Raw genomic sequence first — 17,969 nt, 5'->3', positions numbered from 1 at the left:
CCTCTCCCTCTCCTCCCCTCACCATCCTCTTCCTCTCCTCCCCCTCACTCTTCCCGCACCATTCCTTCCCTCTCCTCCCCTCACCATTCTTTCCCTCTCTTTTCCCTGCCTCTCCCACACACCATTTTCTCCCTCTCTTCCCCTTGCCCCTTTCTCCTACTCTCATCCCACTACCCCTCCCCTGAACCATTCTCTCCTTCTCCTCCCTTGCCCTCGCTCTCCCCGCACCATGTTCTCCTTTTCCTCCCCCACACCATTCTCCCCTCCCCCTCTTCCCCATTGATCACCTCTCTCTCTCTCTCTCTCTCTCTCTATATATATATATATATATATAATATGTATATATATCCCCTCATTCCCCCCATCGAGTTTCCACCCCTCCCCCTTCTTTCCGTTTACTCCTTTTTCCTCCTGGGTTGGGGTCTGTCTGAGTCCCATCGGGGGCGGGGAGTGGGCCGGACGGAGTTGACGTGTTTGTGGCCCCGGCGCTGCTGTGTCTCCGCTCGGCAGCGGGATGTGAGTCGGATCCACTGGAGCCAGCTCCCGGGGAACCGCTGTGTTTCTCAGCGAGCGGCACGGCGGCATCTCGCGGAGAAAGGTGGCCGGATTTGGGTGAGTGAGCAGAGGGCGTAGGCGCGGAAGGGAGAGAGGTCGAGAGGAGAATGGGGAGCGGGAGAAGGGAGGAGATTAAGAACGGGAAAATGGGAAATGAGCAAGAAAACGGAGAGATTGAAAGGGGGAAGGTGAGAGGAAGGAATGGAGAGGTGCGGCGGAGGAGAGGAGACAGGGAAAGTGTCAGGAAAATGGGGAGAGTGAACACAAAGAGTGGAAGAGAAAGGAAGACGACGGGGCAGGGTTCAGAACGAGGGAGATTAGTGGAAAACGAGAGAGAGAGAGTTTCAGAGAGCCGTGTCGTGGAATCTGCCGACTGGGAGATTAGGACCACCGCTCCTGCTTTGTCATGAATACCAATAAAGGGCGTAAATTCAAAGTTAGCGAAAAACGCCAAACTCCAAATTGTAAAATGTGAAAGACGAACAGAAGCAGCGATAGTCCCGAACATTTAGTACAGATGGTGACATATTGATAGAAGATGTTAATGAGATGTGGATATCATTGGCGAAGATAGCTGGTGTTGCTCCCGAGCTGTTTTCTGGAGTTGCCACAGTGCCATTAGGTTGAGAATTCCAGCATTATGATCCAGCGAAGGGAAGTGTCCAAGTAAGGATGGTGTGTGGCTTGGGGGAGAGTCTGATGTCCCCCTGCACCTGTCACCATGGTACTTCGTTAGCTGGGTTGCTGTCAAAACCTTCCTGGTATTTCTAGACGATATTGGTGGCGGAGGAATGCGAGTTTATGATGGGGGAATGAGCTGCTTTGTTTGGAGCGTAGGGTGATTTTGGAGATATGTTAAAGAGTGTTCCATCATGCTTCCCATGCCTCGCAGAGGTTGGAAAAGAATGTTACCTTGAGTCATTCAGAAAGTCATAGATCACAGAAACAGGCCCTTCAGCCCAACTTGTTTATACTAACATGATCTTCCTCCACAGTTTGCCACCCAATCCAGTACGATTTGCCCACATTTGATCCTTATCACTCAAAACCAGAGGTTCCCAACCTTTTTTAGGCCATTGAGCCCTAATATGAACTGAGGTGTCCGTGAACCCCAGGTTTGGACCCTACCATGAACTGAAGGGTGGACCCCAGGCTGGGACTCTACCATTAATTGAAAGGTCAGTAGACCCCAGGTTGGGACTGTACCAATAATTGAGGAGTACATGGAATCCCAGTCAAGAACTCCTGCTCCAGACCTTCCAGGAACCTGTACAAATGTCTACTTCTTATGGGTTGGGGCTCTCATAATGAACTAATTGGCCTCTGAGCTATTTTGATATAGTAGGTCCAATTTAGTTTCTGATCAATGGCTATCTCCATCAGGTTAATGGATGGGAACCAGTGTGAGAGATCTGAGGTTTACAAGTAGATGAAGGGTGTAACATGAATGTAAGGAAGGACAAGCCAATGATTGGGTACAAATGCAGACAGAACAAAGAGTTAAATTTTACCACAGAAGCAAAATTCAAAGGGCAAGGAATGCAGGACTAAAGGTGCTGTATTTAAATGCACATAGCATTCGGAATAACTCGTGGTGCAATTCGAGATTGGTCAGTATGACTGAAAGAAGGCCATAGTTGGGAGCTTAACATAAAAAGGATATAATACCATAAGATTTAGGAGCAGAATTAGGCCATTCGGACTGTTGGGTCTGCTCTGCCATTCAATCATGGGCTGATCCAATTCTTCCAGTTATCCCCACTCCCCTGCCTTCTCCCCATACACTTTGATGCCCTGGCTGATCAAGAACCTATCTATCTCTGCCTTAAATACACCCAATGACTTGGCCTCCACAGCCACTTGTGGCAACAAATTCCACAGATTTACCACCCTCTGACTAAGGTAAGTTCTCTGCGTCTCTGTTCTAAATGGACGTCCTTCAATCTTGAAGTCGTACCCTCTTGTCCTAGATTCCTCTACCATAAGAAACTTTGCAATAACTAATCTGTTCAGGCCTTTTAAGATTCGGAATGTTTCAATGAGATCCCCCCTCATTCTCCTGAACTCCAGAGAATACAGCCCAAGAGCTGTCATACATTTCTCATATGGTAACCCTTTCATTCCTGGAATCATTCTCGTGAATCTTCGCTGAACCCTCTCCAATGTCAGTATATCCTTCCTAAAATAAGGAACCAAAAACTACACACAATACTCCAAGTGTGTTCTCATGAGTGCCTTATAGAGTCTCAACATCACATCCCTGCTCTTGTATTCTATACCTCTAGAAATGAATGCCAACATTGCATTCGCCTTCTGCACCACCGACTCACCCTGGAGGTTAACCTTTAGGGCTCCCAAGTCCCTTTGTGACTCTGCATTTTGAATTCTCTCCCCATCTAAATAATAGTCTGCCCATTTATTTCTTCCACCAAAGTATATCACCATACACTTTCCAACATTGTATTTCATTTGCCACTTCTTTGTCCATTCTCCTAAATGATCTAAGTCTCCCTGCAGGCTCTCTGTTTCCTGAACACTACCCGCTCCTCCACCTACCTTTGTATCATTGGCAAATCTAGCCACAAATCCATTAATGCCATAGTCCAAATCATTGTTATACATTGTAAAAAGCAGCAGGCCCAACACTGACCCCTGTGGAACTCCACTAGCAACCGGCAGCCAGCTAGAATAGGATCCCTTTATTCCCACTCTGTTTTATGACGATCTGTAAATACTCCACTCATGCTGGTAACTTCCCTGTAATTCAATGGGTTCTTATTTCGCTAAGCAGCCTCATGTGTGGCACCTCGTTCAGGGCCTTCTGAAAATCCAAGCACACCACATCTATTGCATCTCCTTTGTCTACCCTGCTTGTAATGTCCTCAAAAAATTGCAGTAGGTGAGTCAGGCAGGAGTTTCCTTTCAGGAAACCATGCTGGCTTTGGCCTATCTTGTTATGTGCCTTCGGGTATTCCGTAATCTCATCCCTAACAAGTGATTCCAACAACTTCCCAACCACTGATGCAGTTGGTTTGGAAAGAACAGGCAGAAAGGCAAAGGTGGTGGTGTGGTTCTGTTAGTAAGAGATGAAATTACATCTTTAGAAAGAGATGGCTTAAGGTCAGAGAATGTTGAATCTTTGGGGGTTGGAGTTAAGAAACTGTAAGGGTAAAAAAAATATGAGAATCATATATAGGCCTCCAAATAGTTGCCAAGATGTGGGTTTGACATTGCAAAGGGAGCTGGAAAAGGCATGTAATAAGGGTATTTTCACAATTGTAATGGAGGACTTCAATATGTAAGGGGATTGGAGAAATCAGGTTGGTGCCAGATGGCAAGAGAGAGAATTTGTTGAATGCCTACAAGTTGGCTTTTTAGAGCAGCTTGTGCTTGAGCCTACTTGAGGAAAGGCTATCTTAGATTGGGTGTTGTGCAATAATGCAGATCTTACTAAAGAGCTTAACGTAAAGGAACAATTACATTACGAGGCAGTGATCATAATAAGATTGAATTCATTCTGCAGTTTGAGAGGAAGAAGCATAAGTCACATGTTTCAGTATCACAATAGGATAAAGGGACTTACAGAAGCATGAGAGAGGAGCTTGCTCAGATGGATTGGAGGAGGATACTGGTGGGGATGATGGCAGAGCAGAAGTGGCTGAAGTTTCTGGGAATAGTTCACAAGCCAAAGGATAAATACGTCTCACAGAAGAAGTTGTTTTCAAATGGCATGACTAGGTAACTGTGGCTGACAAGGGAAGTTAAAGACTGCATAAAAGCCAAGGAAAGAGCATACAAGTTAGCAAAAGTGAGTGGGAAGTTGGATGATAGGGAACTTTTAAAAATCCAACAAAAGACAACTAAAAAAGCTATAAGAAGGGAAGAAATGAAATGTGAGGGCAAACTAGCCAATACTATAAAGTAGGATACTGAAAGTTTTTTCAGTTATATAAAGAGTAAAAGGGAGGTGAGAGTTAATATTGGACCTCTGGAAAATGATGTCAGTGAATTAGTAATGGGGGACAAAGAAATGGCAGATGACCTTAATGAATACTTTGCATCAGTCTTCACTAAGGAAGACACTAGCAGTTTGTCAGAGGTTTGTGAGTGTCAGGGAGCAGGAGTGAGTGCCATTGCTATTACAAAGGCAAAAGTGCTAGGTAATCTCAAAGGTCTTAACCTGGGCCAGTTGGGCAATATCCCAGAGTCCTGAGAGAGGTTGCTGAATAAATGACAGATGTATTGGTCATGATCTTTAAAAAGAACAGTAGTGTGGACTATTATCTAAATGGGGAGAAGTTTCAAACATCAGAGGGGGAGAGGGACTTAGGAGTCCTCATGCAAGACTCTAGAAGGTTAATTTACAGGTTGAGTCTGTGGTAAAGAAGGTAAATGCAATGTTGGCTTTTATTTCAAGGGAAATAGAACCTAAAAGCAAGGAGATAATGCTGAGCCTTTATAAGACACTAGTCAGGCTGCACTTGGAGTATTGTCATCCCAGATCTGCTTAAGGAAGTAGCCCAAGAAATAGTGGATGCATTAATGATAATTTTTCAGAACTCTTCAGATTCTGGACTAGTTCCTAATGATTGGAGGGTGGCTAATGTAACCCCACTTTTTTATAAAGGAGGGAGAGAGAAACTGGGGAACTATAGACCGGTTAGCGTAACATCGGTGGTGGGGAAAATGCTAGAGTCAGTTATCAAAGATGTGATAACAGCACATTTGGAAAGCGGTGAAATCATCAGACAAAGTCAGCATGGATTTGTGAAAGGAAAATCATGTCTGACGAATCTCATAGAATTTTTTGAGGATGTAACTAGTAGAGTGGATAGGGGAGAACCAGTGGATGTGGTATATTTGGATTTTCAAAAGGCTTTTGACAAGATCCCACACAGGAGATTAGTGTGCAAACTTAAAGCACACGGTATTGGGGGTAAGGTATTGATGTGAATAGAGAATTAGTTGGCAGACAGGAAGCAAAGAGTGGGAATAAACGGGACCTTTTCAGAATGGCAGGCAGTGACTAGTGGGGTACTGTAAAGCTCAAAGCTGAGACCCCAGTTGTTTACAATATATATTAATGACTTAGATGACGGAATTAAATGCAGCATCTCCAAGTTTGCGGATGACACGAAGCTGGGCGGCAGTGTTAGCTGTGAGGAGGATGCTAAGAGGATGCAGGGTGACTTGGATAGGTTAGGTGAGTGGGCAAATTCATGGCAGATGCAATTTAATGTGGATAAATGTGAGGTTATCCACTTTGGTGGCAAAAACAGGAAAACAGATTATTATCTGAATGGTGGCTGATTAGGAAAAGAGGAGGTGCAACGAGACCTGGGTGTCATTATACACCAGTCATTGAAAGTGGGCATGCAGGTACAGCAGGCGGTGAAAAAGGCGAATGGTATGCTGGCATTCATAGCAATAGGATTCGAGTACAGGAGCAGGGAGGTACTACTGCAGTTGTACAAGGCCTTGGTGAGACCACACCTGGAGTACTGTGTGCAGTTTTGGTCCCCTAATCTGAGGAAAGACATCCTTGCCATAGACGGTGTACAAAGAAGGTTCATCAGATTGATTCCTGGGATGGCAGGACTTTCATATGATGAAAGACTGGATGAACTGGGCTTATACTCGTTGGAATTTCGAAGATTGAGGGGGGATCTTATTGAAACATATAAAATCCTAAAGGGATTGGACAGGCTAGATGCAGAAAAATTGTTCCCAATGTTGGGGAAGTCCAGAACGAGGGGTGACAGTTTGAGGATAAAGGGGAAGCCTTTTAGGACTGAGATTAGGAAAAACGTCTTCACGCAGAGAGTAGTGAATCTGTGGAATTCTCTGCCACAGGAAACAGTTGAGGCCAGTTCATTGGCTATATTTAAGAGGGAGTTAGATATGGCCCTTGTGGCTAAAGGGATCAGGGGGTATGGAGGGAAGGCTGGTACAAGGTTCTGAGTTGGATGATCAGCCATAATCATACTGAATGGTGGTGCAGGCTCGAGGGGCTGAATGGTCTACTCCTGCACCTATTTTCTATGTTTCTATGTCAACAGTTTTGGGCCTTCCACCAAGCACTCAAACATGCAGCAAAGCATCACTAAAGACACAGCCTTGCTGTTCCCCAAAGACTACTCGTTCACCTGGTAATTCAACAAACCACAGGCTATCTCTCTCCATAATAAGGGAAAAAGAAATATCTCCATTTCACAGCAAGAGAGGAGGCATAAACAACTCGCTGATTTGTGATGTTAAAAGTCTGTTACATCGCACTTTCCGAGTTCTGCGACCAGAGAATTGAGTCTGGACACATGGCTCCCGACGACATTGAGGGCACCAGCCTTGAATTAGCCTGTCTCCAGAGCCACGAAAAACTGGCATCCTGAAGGCGCACTAGTCTTCCAGGCCACGTCCTTGGCATATCAAAAAGTAGCCAGTCGTGAGGCCCTGAGAGCAGGTCCCTTTCCCGCAAAGAACTGAAGTCAGAGTGTAACTCCAGGTCAGGGTCTCCAAAAGAATCTTGAAAAGGAAAAAAATAGATATCAAAGATAGAAATAGAGCTGGTTACGAACATGCAAGCAAAGGAGTCGCTGTTTAGTGCCATCTTAACTTTGCTCCGCCTCCATAAGAAGAGTATTTGGCATCTTTGGGCCTGTACTCACTAGAATTTAGAAAACTGTGTGGAATCTCATTGAAACCTACCGAATATTGAAAGGACTAGATAGGGTGGATGTGGAGAGAATGTTTCCTATGGTGGTGTATCCAGAACTAGAGGGCACAGCCTCAAAATTAAGGAGTGACCTTTCAGAACAGAGGTAAGGAGGAGTTTTTTTAGCCAGAGAGCAATGAATCTGTAGAATTCGCTGCCACAGACTGTGGTGGAGTCCAAGTCCATGGGTATATTTAAGGCAGAAGTTGATCATTTCCTCATTGGTGAGGGCATCAAAGGTAATGGCGAGAAGGCATGTGTATGGGGTTGAATGGGATCTGGGATCAGCCATGATAGAATGGTGGAATAGACTCAATGGGTTGAAACGCCTTAATTGTGCTGCTATGTCTTATGGTCTTATGGTCTATGAATCTCTTGATTCTGGCATGGTTCCGGAGGACTGCAAAAATGCAAATGTGACTCTACTCTTTAAGGGAAGAAGGCAAATGAAAGGATATTATAGTCTAGTTTGCCTAACCTCAGTGGCTGGGAAAGTGTTGGTCTATTGTTAAGGATGAAGTTTTGGGGTATTTGGAGGCTAATAATAAGTCAAAGTCAGCATGGTGTCTGTGAAGGGAAATCTTGCCTGACAAATCTAATAAGAGTTCTTCAAGGAAGTAACAAGCAGGGTAGACAAAGGAGAGGCAGTGAATATCATTTACTTCAATTTTCAAAAGGCATTTGATAAGGTTCCTCACATGAGGCTGCTTAACAAGATAAAATCCTGTGGCATTACAGGAAAGATATTGGCATGGATGGAGGAAAGGCTTGACAGGCAGGAAGCAGTGAGTGGGAATAAAAGGGGCCTTTTCTGGTTGATTGCCAGTGACTAGTGGTGTTTGTCAGGAGTCAGTTTTGGGACCGCTACTTTTCACATCGTTTGTCAGTGATTTAGAAACATAGAAACATAGAAAACCTACAGCACAATACAAAGTGGTGCCAAACATATCCTTACCTGAGAAATTACCTAGGGTTACCCATAGCCCTCCATTTTTCTGAGCTCAATATACCTGTCCAGGAGTCTCTTAAAAGACTCTATTGTATCCGCCTGCACAACCGTCGCCGACAGCCCATTCCACGCACTCACCAATTTCTGCATAAAAAAACCTACCCCTGATATCTCCTCTGTACCTACTTCCAAGCACATTAAAAACTGTGCCCTCTCATGCTAGCCATTTCAGCCCTGGGAAAAGGCCTCTGACTATCCACATGATCAATGCCTCTCATCATCTTGTACACCTCTATCAGGTCACCTCTCATCCTCCATCGCTCCAAGGGAAGAAGGCTGAGTTCACTCAACCTATTCTCATCAGGCATGCTCCCAGGCAACATCCTTGTAAACCTCTTCTGCACCCTTTCTATGGTTCCACATCCTTCCTATAGTGAGGTGACCAGAACTGAGCACAGTACTCCAAGTGGGGTCTGACCAGGGTCCTATATAGCTGCAACATTACCTCTCAGCTCCTAAACTCAATCCCACAATTGATGAAGGCCAATGCACCGTATGCCTTCTTAACCACAGAGTCAACCTATGCAGCACCCTTGGGACTCAGACCCCAAGATCCCCCTGATCCTTCACCCTGCCAAGAGTCTTACCATTAATACTATATTCTGTCATCATATTTGACTTACCAAAATGAACCACTTCACACTTATCTAGGTTGAACTCCATCTGCCACTTCTCAGCCCAGTTTTGCATCCTATCAATGTTCCGCTGTAACCTCTGACAGACCTCCACACTATCCACAACACCTCCAACCTTTGTGCCATCATCAAACTTAGTAACCCATCCTTCCACTTCCTCATACAGGTCATTTATAAAAATCACAAAGAGTAAGGGTCCCAGAACAGATCCCTGACGCACTCCACTGGTGACCGTCCTCCATGCAGAATATAACCCATCTACAACCATTCTTTGCCTTCTGTTAGCAAGCCAGTTCTGGATCCACAAAGCAATGTCCCCTTGGATCCCATGCCTCCTTACTTTCTCAATAAGCCTTGCATGGGGTACCTTACAAATGCCTTGCTGAAATCCATATACGCTACATCTACTGCTCTTCCTTCATCAATGTGTTTAATCACATCCTCAAAAAATTCAATCAGGCTTGTAAGGTATGACCTGCCTTTGACAAAGCCATGCTGACTATTCCTAATCATATTATGCCTCTCCCAATGTTTATAAATCCTGCCTCTCAGGTTCTTCCCCATCAACTTACCAACCACTGAAGTAAAACTCACTGGTTTATAATTTCCTGGGCTATCCCTACTCCCTTTCTTGAAGAATGGAACCAACATCTGCAACCCTCCAATCCTCTGGAACTTAACCCATTCTCATTGATGATGCAAAGATCATTGCCAGAGGCTCAGCAATCTCCTCCCTTGCCTCCCACAGTAGCCTAGAGTACATCTCTTCTGATCCCGGTGACTTATCCAATTTGGAGCCTTTGGAAACCATCAGCACATCCTCTTTCTTAATACCTACATGCTCAAGCTTTTAGATAATGGAACTGATGGATTTGTGGCAAAGTTTGCAGATGATACGAAGATAGGTGGAGGGGTAGGTAGTGCTGAGGAAGCAATGTGATTGCAGTCGGACTTAGACAAATTGTAAGAATGGGCAAAAACGTGGCAGCTGGAATACGGTGTTGAGAAATGTATGATAATGCATTTTGGTAAAAGGAACAGAAGTGCAGGCTATTATGAAAATACAGAGGAAATGCAAACATTAAAGGAGTCTTAGAAGTCCTCGGGCAAGACCTCCAAATGGTTAATTTACAGATTGAATCTGTGGTAAAGAAGGCAAATGCATTGTTGGCATTTAGTTCAAGGGGAACAGAATAGATCCGCACAGACTAGAAGGGCCGAGATGGCCTGTTTCCATGCTGTAATTATAATTGTTATATGTTATAATGTTAAGGCTTTACTAGTCAGGCTGCATTTGGAGTATTGTCAACAGTATTGGGCCTCATATCTCGGAAAGGATGTTTTGTCATTGAAGAGAGTCTAGAGAGGTTCATGAGGATGATTCTGGAAATAAAGGGGTTAACATATGAGGGGTGTTTGGCAGCTTTGGGCCTGTACTCACTGGAATTTAGAAGATCCTCGAGATCTCATTGAAACCTATTAAATGTTGAAAGGATTGGATAGGGTGTATGTGGTGAGGATGTTTTCTGTGGTGGGGGTATTTAGAACCAAAGCGCACAGCCTCAAAATTGAGAGGTGACCTTTTAGAACAGTGGTAAGGAGGATTTTTTAGCTAGAGAGTAATAAATTTGTGGCATGCTCTGCCACAGACTGCGGTGGAGGCTATATCTGTGGGTATATTTAAAGTGGAGATTGATAATTTCCTGATTGGTCAGGTCATCAAAGGATATGGTGAGAAGGCAGGTGTATGGAGCTGAGTGGGATCTGGGATCAGCCATGATGGAATGGTGGAGTAGGCTCAATGTGCTGAATGGCCTAATTCTGCTCCTATGTCTTTTGGTCTTATGGTCTTATAGACCTTGCAGTGGCCATCAAATTGAATATTGACATACAACAGTACAGCAAAGGAACAGGGACTGCAGCCTACGATATCTGTGCTGATGTGCACATGACAATAAATTTGACTTCATTGCAAATGAAACTAATTTCACCTGCTGCACAAGATCTGAATCCCTCCTGTATGTTTATGTGTCTGTCTGAAAGCTTCTAATTCCATTAACATATCTGCTTCCACCACCACCGCTAGCAGTATATTCTGTGCACCCCCTCTCTAGGTAACAAAAACAAAACTTCTTTCACTTCTTCTCCGTCTTGTTTTACGGCAGTTGGCACCCAGCTTAATGGTTCATTACCACCAGCTTCTGCTCCGGAATGTGCAATACACATACATTCTAAATCCCTTCACCCTATCATACACACACGCATACCCTAATCTACACTTTATCCTCCCATCTATGGCCATCCTAGTACCCGATTCCTGCTTATCCGTCATATCCTATAAAAAAAACCCTGTATCCAAAAAACAAAACTTAGTCTGCACATCTCCTTTAAACTTTCCTCTTCACACCTTAAAGTTATTGTTTGGTTTGTCATGTGCTGTATTGAATGATGTGAGCGATCATGGTCTTTCCATGACTATAATTTTTCCACAGAAGGGGTTTGCCATTGCCTTCCTCTGGGCAATGTATTTACAAGATGGGTGACCTCAGCCATTATCAATATTCTTCAGAGACTGTCTGCCTAGCATCATTCGTTACATTACCAGGACTTGCGATAAGCACCAGCTGCTCATACAACCATCCACCACCTGCTCCCTTGGCTTCATATGATCCTGATCGGGGCTAAGCAGGTGCTACATGTTCAAGGGTGACCTACAGGCTAGTGGAGGGAAGGAACACCTTACACTTCCTTTGGTAGAGATGTATCTCCACCCTGTCACCTGAGTTATACCCTCTAATATTGGACATCTCTATCCTAAGAAAGAGACTCTGTCTATCTATCCTATCTACTCAAAGGGTAGGCTGTTAAACACCCTCCTGTCGGACATAGCCGTTGCCTGGCATATATGGCACATAGGTTATTGACTATCTACCCTGTCTATGCCAAGGGTATGGTATAAAATTAAATTGAATTGATTTTATTTCTTACATCCTTCACATACATGAAGAGTAAAAATCTTTACATTAAGTCAAGATTCAAAGATGCAAAGATTCAAGATTCAAGATTCAAAAAACTTTATTGTCATTCTAACCATACATCAGCTCTGCAGGGCAGAATGAGACAGCGCTTCTCAGGGGCAGTGCAATCATAACATAACAAACGCAACACTAAATAATAAACATAACAATAAAATAGTAAAACATAACAGCCACATGTCAGTTAAATCAGTTATAAGTGTCCAGTGCAAGTTAAAAGTGTCCAAAGCAGAGTCAGGTGGAGCAGCTATTTAGCAGTCTGACTGCCTGTGGGAGGAAGCTGTTTAGTAGCCTTGTGGTTTTAGTTTTGATGCTCCTGTAACGTTTGCCTGATGGCAGAAGAACAAACAGTTCATGGAGAGGGTGTGAGGGGTCTTTAATGATGTACCGTGTCTTCTGGAGGCATCGACTCTGAAAGAGGTCTTGGACAGAAGGTAGGGAGACCCCAATAACCTCCATCTAAATGTGTAATGTGCAATTTATAGAAATTTGTAATAAATAGTATGTACAACACGACAGTCAATATAGCATAGAAATACAATTGTAAGAGTGTGTTCCTGTTGAACATAGTCATTGCCAGAGATTCTTCAGCCTTGCCCAGGGAAGAACTGCTTCATTTACTGAGGAGTTATGAATGGAATTGATTTTTCTTTCATCAACATCCCTTCTTCTGATATCATGGAGGAAAAGCCAGAGTGAACCAGCTCTCTCTTTCAGAAGCCCATAAAACAATAAGACTTTGGAGTAGGATTAGGCCATTTGCCCCATTGAGTCTGCACTCCCATTCCATCATGGCTGGTTTATTATCCCTCTCAACCGTATTCTCCTGCCTTTTCCCTGTAACCTTTGACACCCTGACTAATCAAGAACCTAATAACCTCCCGCTTTAAATATGTTTGGGCACGTGGCCAAGTGGTTAAGGCGTTTGTCTAGTTACCTCAAGGTCGTAGTTTGATTCTCAGCTGTGGCAGTGTGTTTGTGCCCTTGAGCAAGGTACTTAATCACACATTGCTCTAGTCTGTGCGAGGAGTGGCGCCCCACACAGACTTCCAATCTGCACCTTGTAAGGCATGAAAATGCCAGACGCAGGTCTCGCATGGTCTGAGTCGACGTTTACCCTCCCTTAAATATATCCAATGACTAGGTCTCCACAGTCATCCATGGCAATTAATTCCACAGATTTCTCTGCCCTCTGGCTAAAGAAATTCAGAATCAAAATCTGAATCAGGTTTATTATCACCAGCATGTGAAGTGAAATTTGTTAAATTAGCAGCAGCAGTTCAATGCAATACATAATTTCGTAGGGCAAGTCCTGGGTGCTGGAGGTTCTTAATAATGAACACTGCATTTCTGAGACACCGCTCCTTAAAGATGTCCTGGGTACTTTGTAGGCTAGTACCCAAGATGGAGCTGACTAGATTTACAACCTTCTGCAGCTTCTTTCGATCCTGTGCAGTAGCCCTCCCCCGCCACCATACCAGACAGTGATGCAGCCTGTCAGAATGCTCTCCACGGTACAACTATAGAAGTTTTTGAGTGTATTTGTTGACATACCAAACCTCTTCAAACTACTATTAAGGTATAGCCGCCGTCTTGACTTCTTTATAACTACATCAATATGTTGGGACCAGGTTAGATCCTCAGAGATCTTGACACCCAGGAACTTGCTCACTCTCTCCACTTCTTATCCCTCTATGAGGATTGATATGTGTTCCTTCATCCTACCCTTCCTGAAGTCCACAATCAGCTCTTTTTTCTTACTGACATTGAGTGCCAGATTGTTGCTGTGGCACCACTCCACTAGTTGGCATATCTCACTCCTGTACGCCCTCTCGTCACCACCTGAGATTCTACCAACAATCAGCAAATTCTATCTATCTATCAATCCTTCAAATTCAACAATTCTATCAGCAAATTTATAGATGGTATTTGAGCTATGCCTAGCCACACAGTCATGTGTATATAGAGAGTAGAGCAGTGGGTTAAGCACACGCCCCTGAGGTGCGCCAGTGTTGATCGTCAGCGAGGAGGATATGTTATTACCAATTTGCACAAATTGTGCTCTTCCGGTTAGGAAGTCCTCCTTATCTCTGTTCTAAATGGACATTCCTCTATTCTGAGGCTGTGCCCTCTAATCCTTGACATATAGGAAACATCTTCTCCACATCCACTCCATCTAGGCCTTTCTTATTCAATTGGTTTCAATGCGATGCCCCCTCATCCTTCAAAACTCCAGTGAGTACAGGCCCAGAGCCATAAAACTCTCCTCAAATGTTAACCCTTTCATTTCTGGGATAATTCTTATGAACCTCTTCTGGACCCTCTCCAAAGCCAACACATCCTTTATTAGATAAGGGGCTAAAAGTGCTCACAATAGTCAACGTGCAATCTGACCAAAGCTTTATAAAGCCTTAGTATCACATCCTTTCTATTGATGTTGACACACAAATAATAACTCTGAATAAAGAGTGGTTTATTTTGGCATTGAGTTATGGAGGGAAAGGCGTGACTGGTTATGGGATTACATTGCAGCTTGTGGAAATGGACTGGATGTGAACAGTACACGGGAACCCCTAGGGGGGCAGTGGGATGAGAGCAGAAGTGTAAGAAATGAAGAGAAAGTGAGTGAGGTTTCTGCTAATCATCGCAAAGGGGGAGCTATGTTTCTTGAAGGAGGAGGACAGATACAAACAGATGTGGCATAGGTGGGGAAAAACAAAGGTAGTCCTTACATGAGACAGGTTGGAAGGAAATGTAGCTGATGTAATGGAGAAGAAGTTGGGCAGTGGTGTCCAAATATGTTTGCAACAAGGATTGTTCTATAATAGGCAACAAAAAGACGGGGTGACCAAAACTGTACGGTCCTATAAGTGCAGCTTCATCAATGTCTTGTGTAACTGTAACATCATGTCCCAAATCTGACACTCAGTGCCCTGACTGATGAAGGCCTGTGTCCTGTGCATCTTTTTCACCACTCTGTCTACTTGTGATGCTGCTTTCAACAAACTTTGCACTTGTTCTCTTAGGTTCTTTTGGTCCATTGCATACCTACAGTAAGTGCCCAAGCATTCATAGACCAAGTCCTATATTGGTTTGACTTTCAAAAATACATCATGTCATACTTATCTATATTGAAATCTATTTGTCTTTCCTTGGCCCACTTTCCTATCTTATCCAGATCCCCCTGTAATCTGCAATAACCTCCTTCACCGTTAGTGACACTTCCTAATTTTGTGTCATCTGCAAACCTGCTGATCAAGATGTGCAAACACATCCAAACCATTTATATACATAATGAATAACAAGGGTTCCAGCACCAACCCTTGTGACACACTGGTAGACACTGGCTTTCATTCTGAAAAACAACCCTCAACCGCTATCCTCTACTTCCTATCTCCAAGCAAACGAATGTAGGTCTGGCAGATGGAGTACAACATTTGTAAATTTGAGGTCGTCCAGGGGGCCTATTGCTTTATTTGTAAAAATCGATGACAACAGTTGTGTTCCTGCATTGAGAATATTGTATACATGGAGAGGGAGGGAGAGCAGCCAGATGTCTTGGTAAATATTGGTACCAATGACATAGGAAGGAAAAACAAAGAGGTCATGAAAAGAGAATTTAGAGAGCTAGATAGAAAGCTGAGAAACAGAAATTCCCAGGTAATAATTTCTGGATTGCCAGTGAGACAATCCAGTGAGATTTCCATATAAATAAGTATGACATGGTGCATTTTGAAAGTCAAACCAACATAGGACTTGGACTATGAATGCTTGGGCACCTACTGTAGGTATGCAATGGACCAGTGAGGATAGAAACAGGATGATTTAACAAGTGAATACATGGCTGAGAAGCTGATGTAGGGGCAAGGCTTTAAGTTCGTAGATCATTGGGATCTCTTCTGGAGGAGATATGACCTGTTCAAAAGTGACGGGTTGCACCTGAGCACAAGGGGAACAAATATTCTTGTGGTCAGGTTTGTTAGAGCTGTTGAGGAGGGTTTAAACTAACTTGTTAGGGAGTGGGAACTGGAGTGAAGGGAATCAGGATAGCACGGATGGTAAAAAAGCAAAAATAACATGCAGTTAGACTGTCAGGAATGGCAGGCAGATGATAGGACAACATTGCAGCCAGCAGTGTGAGTATCAGTGCATTAGGGATGCAGAATCAAAAAGGAGAGCAAATACAGTATTTAAAGTGTTATAGCTCAATGCACGGAGTATAAGAGATAAGGTGGTTGATCTTGTTTCACTATTAAAGATAGTCAGGTATGATGTTGTAGCCATCACTGAATCATGGCTGAAGGATGGTTGTAGTTGGAAGCTGAATATTCAAGGCTACAACTTTGTACTGGAAGGATAGGATGGTAGTTAGAGAGGGTGGCGTGGCTCTGCTGATAAAGAATGGCATCAAATCAGAAGAAGAATGTTACAAAGGATCAGAAGATGTTGAATCCTTGTGGGCTGAGTTAAGAAACTGATGGCAGTCATAAAAGGGCCCTGATGGCAGTTATATACAGGCCTCCCAACAGTAGCTGGGATGTGGACTGCAGATTACATTGGGAAATAGAAAAGGCGTGACAAAAGGGCAATGTTACAATAATCATGGAAGATTTTAACATGCAAGTCGATTGGGAAAATCAGGTTAGAAATGGATCTCAAGAGAATGAATTTGTTAAATGTCTACAAGATGGCTTTTTAGAGCAATTTGTCGTTGAGTCTACTAGGGGATCAGCTATACTGGATTGGATGTTATGTAATGATACGGGGGTGATTAGGGAGCTTAAGTTAAAATAACCCTTAGAGGGTAGTAATCGCAATATGATTGTGTTCAACTTGAAATTTATAGGGAGAAAGTAAGGTCTGATGTAGCAATATTTTAGTGGAGTAAAGGATATTACAGTGGTATGAGAGAGAAATAGATTTTTGAAAGGTCATTTTTTTAAGACTATAAGACATAGGGGCAGAATTAGGCCATATAGCACATCGAGACTATTCCACCATTCAATCATGGCTGATCCTTTTTCCCCCTCCTCAACCCCATTCCCCGGCCTTCTCCCCATAATCTTTGGTGGTGTGTAGAAATTGTGGTGGCATTAGAGATGATCTTTCAAAAATCATTGGACTCTGGCATGGTCACTCCACTCTTTAAAAATGGAGGAAGGCAGCAGAAAGGAAATTATAGACCAGTTAGCCTGACCTCAGTGGTTGGGAAGATGTTGGAGTCAATTGTTAAGGATGAGGTTATGAAGTACTTGGTGACACAGGACAAGATAGGACAAAGTCAGCATGGTTTCCTTCAGGGAAAATCCTGCCTGATGAGCCTGTTAGAATTCTGGGAGGAGATTACAAGTAGGATAGATAAAGGGTATGTAGTGGATGTTGTGTATTTGGATTTTCAGAAGGCCTTTGACAAGGTGTCACACATGAGGCTTCTTACTGAGTTAAGAGCCCATGCTATTACGGGAAAATTATTGGCATAGTTAGAGCATTGGCTGATTGATAGGAGGCAGTGAGTGGGAATAAAAGGATCCTTTTCTGATTGGCTGCCAGTGACTAGTGGTGTTCCGCAGGGGTCAGTGTTGAGACCACTTCTTTTTATGCGGTATATAAATTATTTAGATGATGGAATAGATGGCTTTGTTGCCAGGTTTGCAGATGATATGAAGATTGGTGGAGGGGCAGGTAGTGTTGAGGAAACAGGTAGGCTGCCAAAGGATTTAGTCAGATTAGAAGAATGGGCAAGAAAGTGGCAAATGAAATACAATGTTGGAAAATGCATAATCATGCACTTTTGTCATAGGAATAAATGTTCAGACTAAGTCTGAGATGCAGATGGACTTGCGAGTCCTTTTGCAGAACACACTAAAGGTTAACTTGCAGGCAGAGTCGGTGTTGAGGAAGGCAAACGCCATGTTAACAGTCATTTCAAGAGGTTTAGAATACAAGAGCAGGATGTGATGCTGAGGCTTTATAAGGTTGCCGAGGCCTCACCTTGAGTATTGTGAACAGTTTTGAGTTCCTCA

At 43.5% G+C, this 17,969-nt stretch overlaps 1 protein-coding gene across 1 annotated transcript in view; it reads left to right on the top strand.

Annotated features, from left to right (window-relative positions):
* Positions 1-398: 398 nt before the first annotated feature.
* LOC134349859 (protocadherin-16-like) overlaps positions 399-17,969 on the top strand; it is a 500,217-nt gene continuing 482,646 nt past the window's right edge. The window contains exon 1 of the mRNA XM_063054823.1: positions 399-612. The gene's annotated coding sequence lies outside the window, so the exon portion shown is untranslated. The remainder of the gene's footprint in view (positions 613-17,969) is intronic.

Source organism: Mobula hypostoma, chromosome 7, assembly GCF_963921235.1.
Source record: "Mobula hypostoma chromosome 7, sMobHyp1.1, whole genome shotgun sequence".
NCBI classification, from domain to species: Eukaryota; Metazoa; Chordata; class Chondrichthyes; order Myliobatiformes; family Myliobatidae; genus Mobula; species Mobula hypostoma.
The sequence above is the reverse complement of the archived record's forward strand: the minus strand, read 5'-3'. Positions and strand labels throughout refer to the sequence as shown.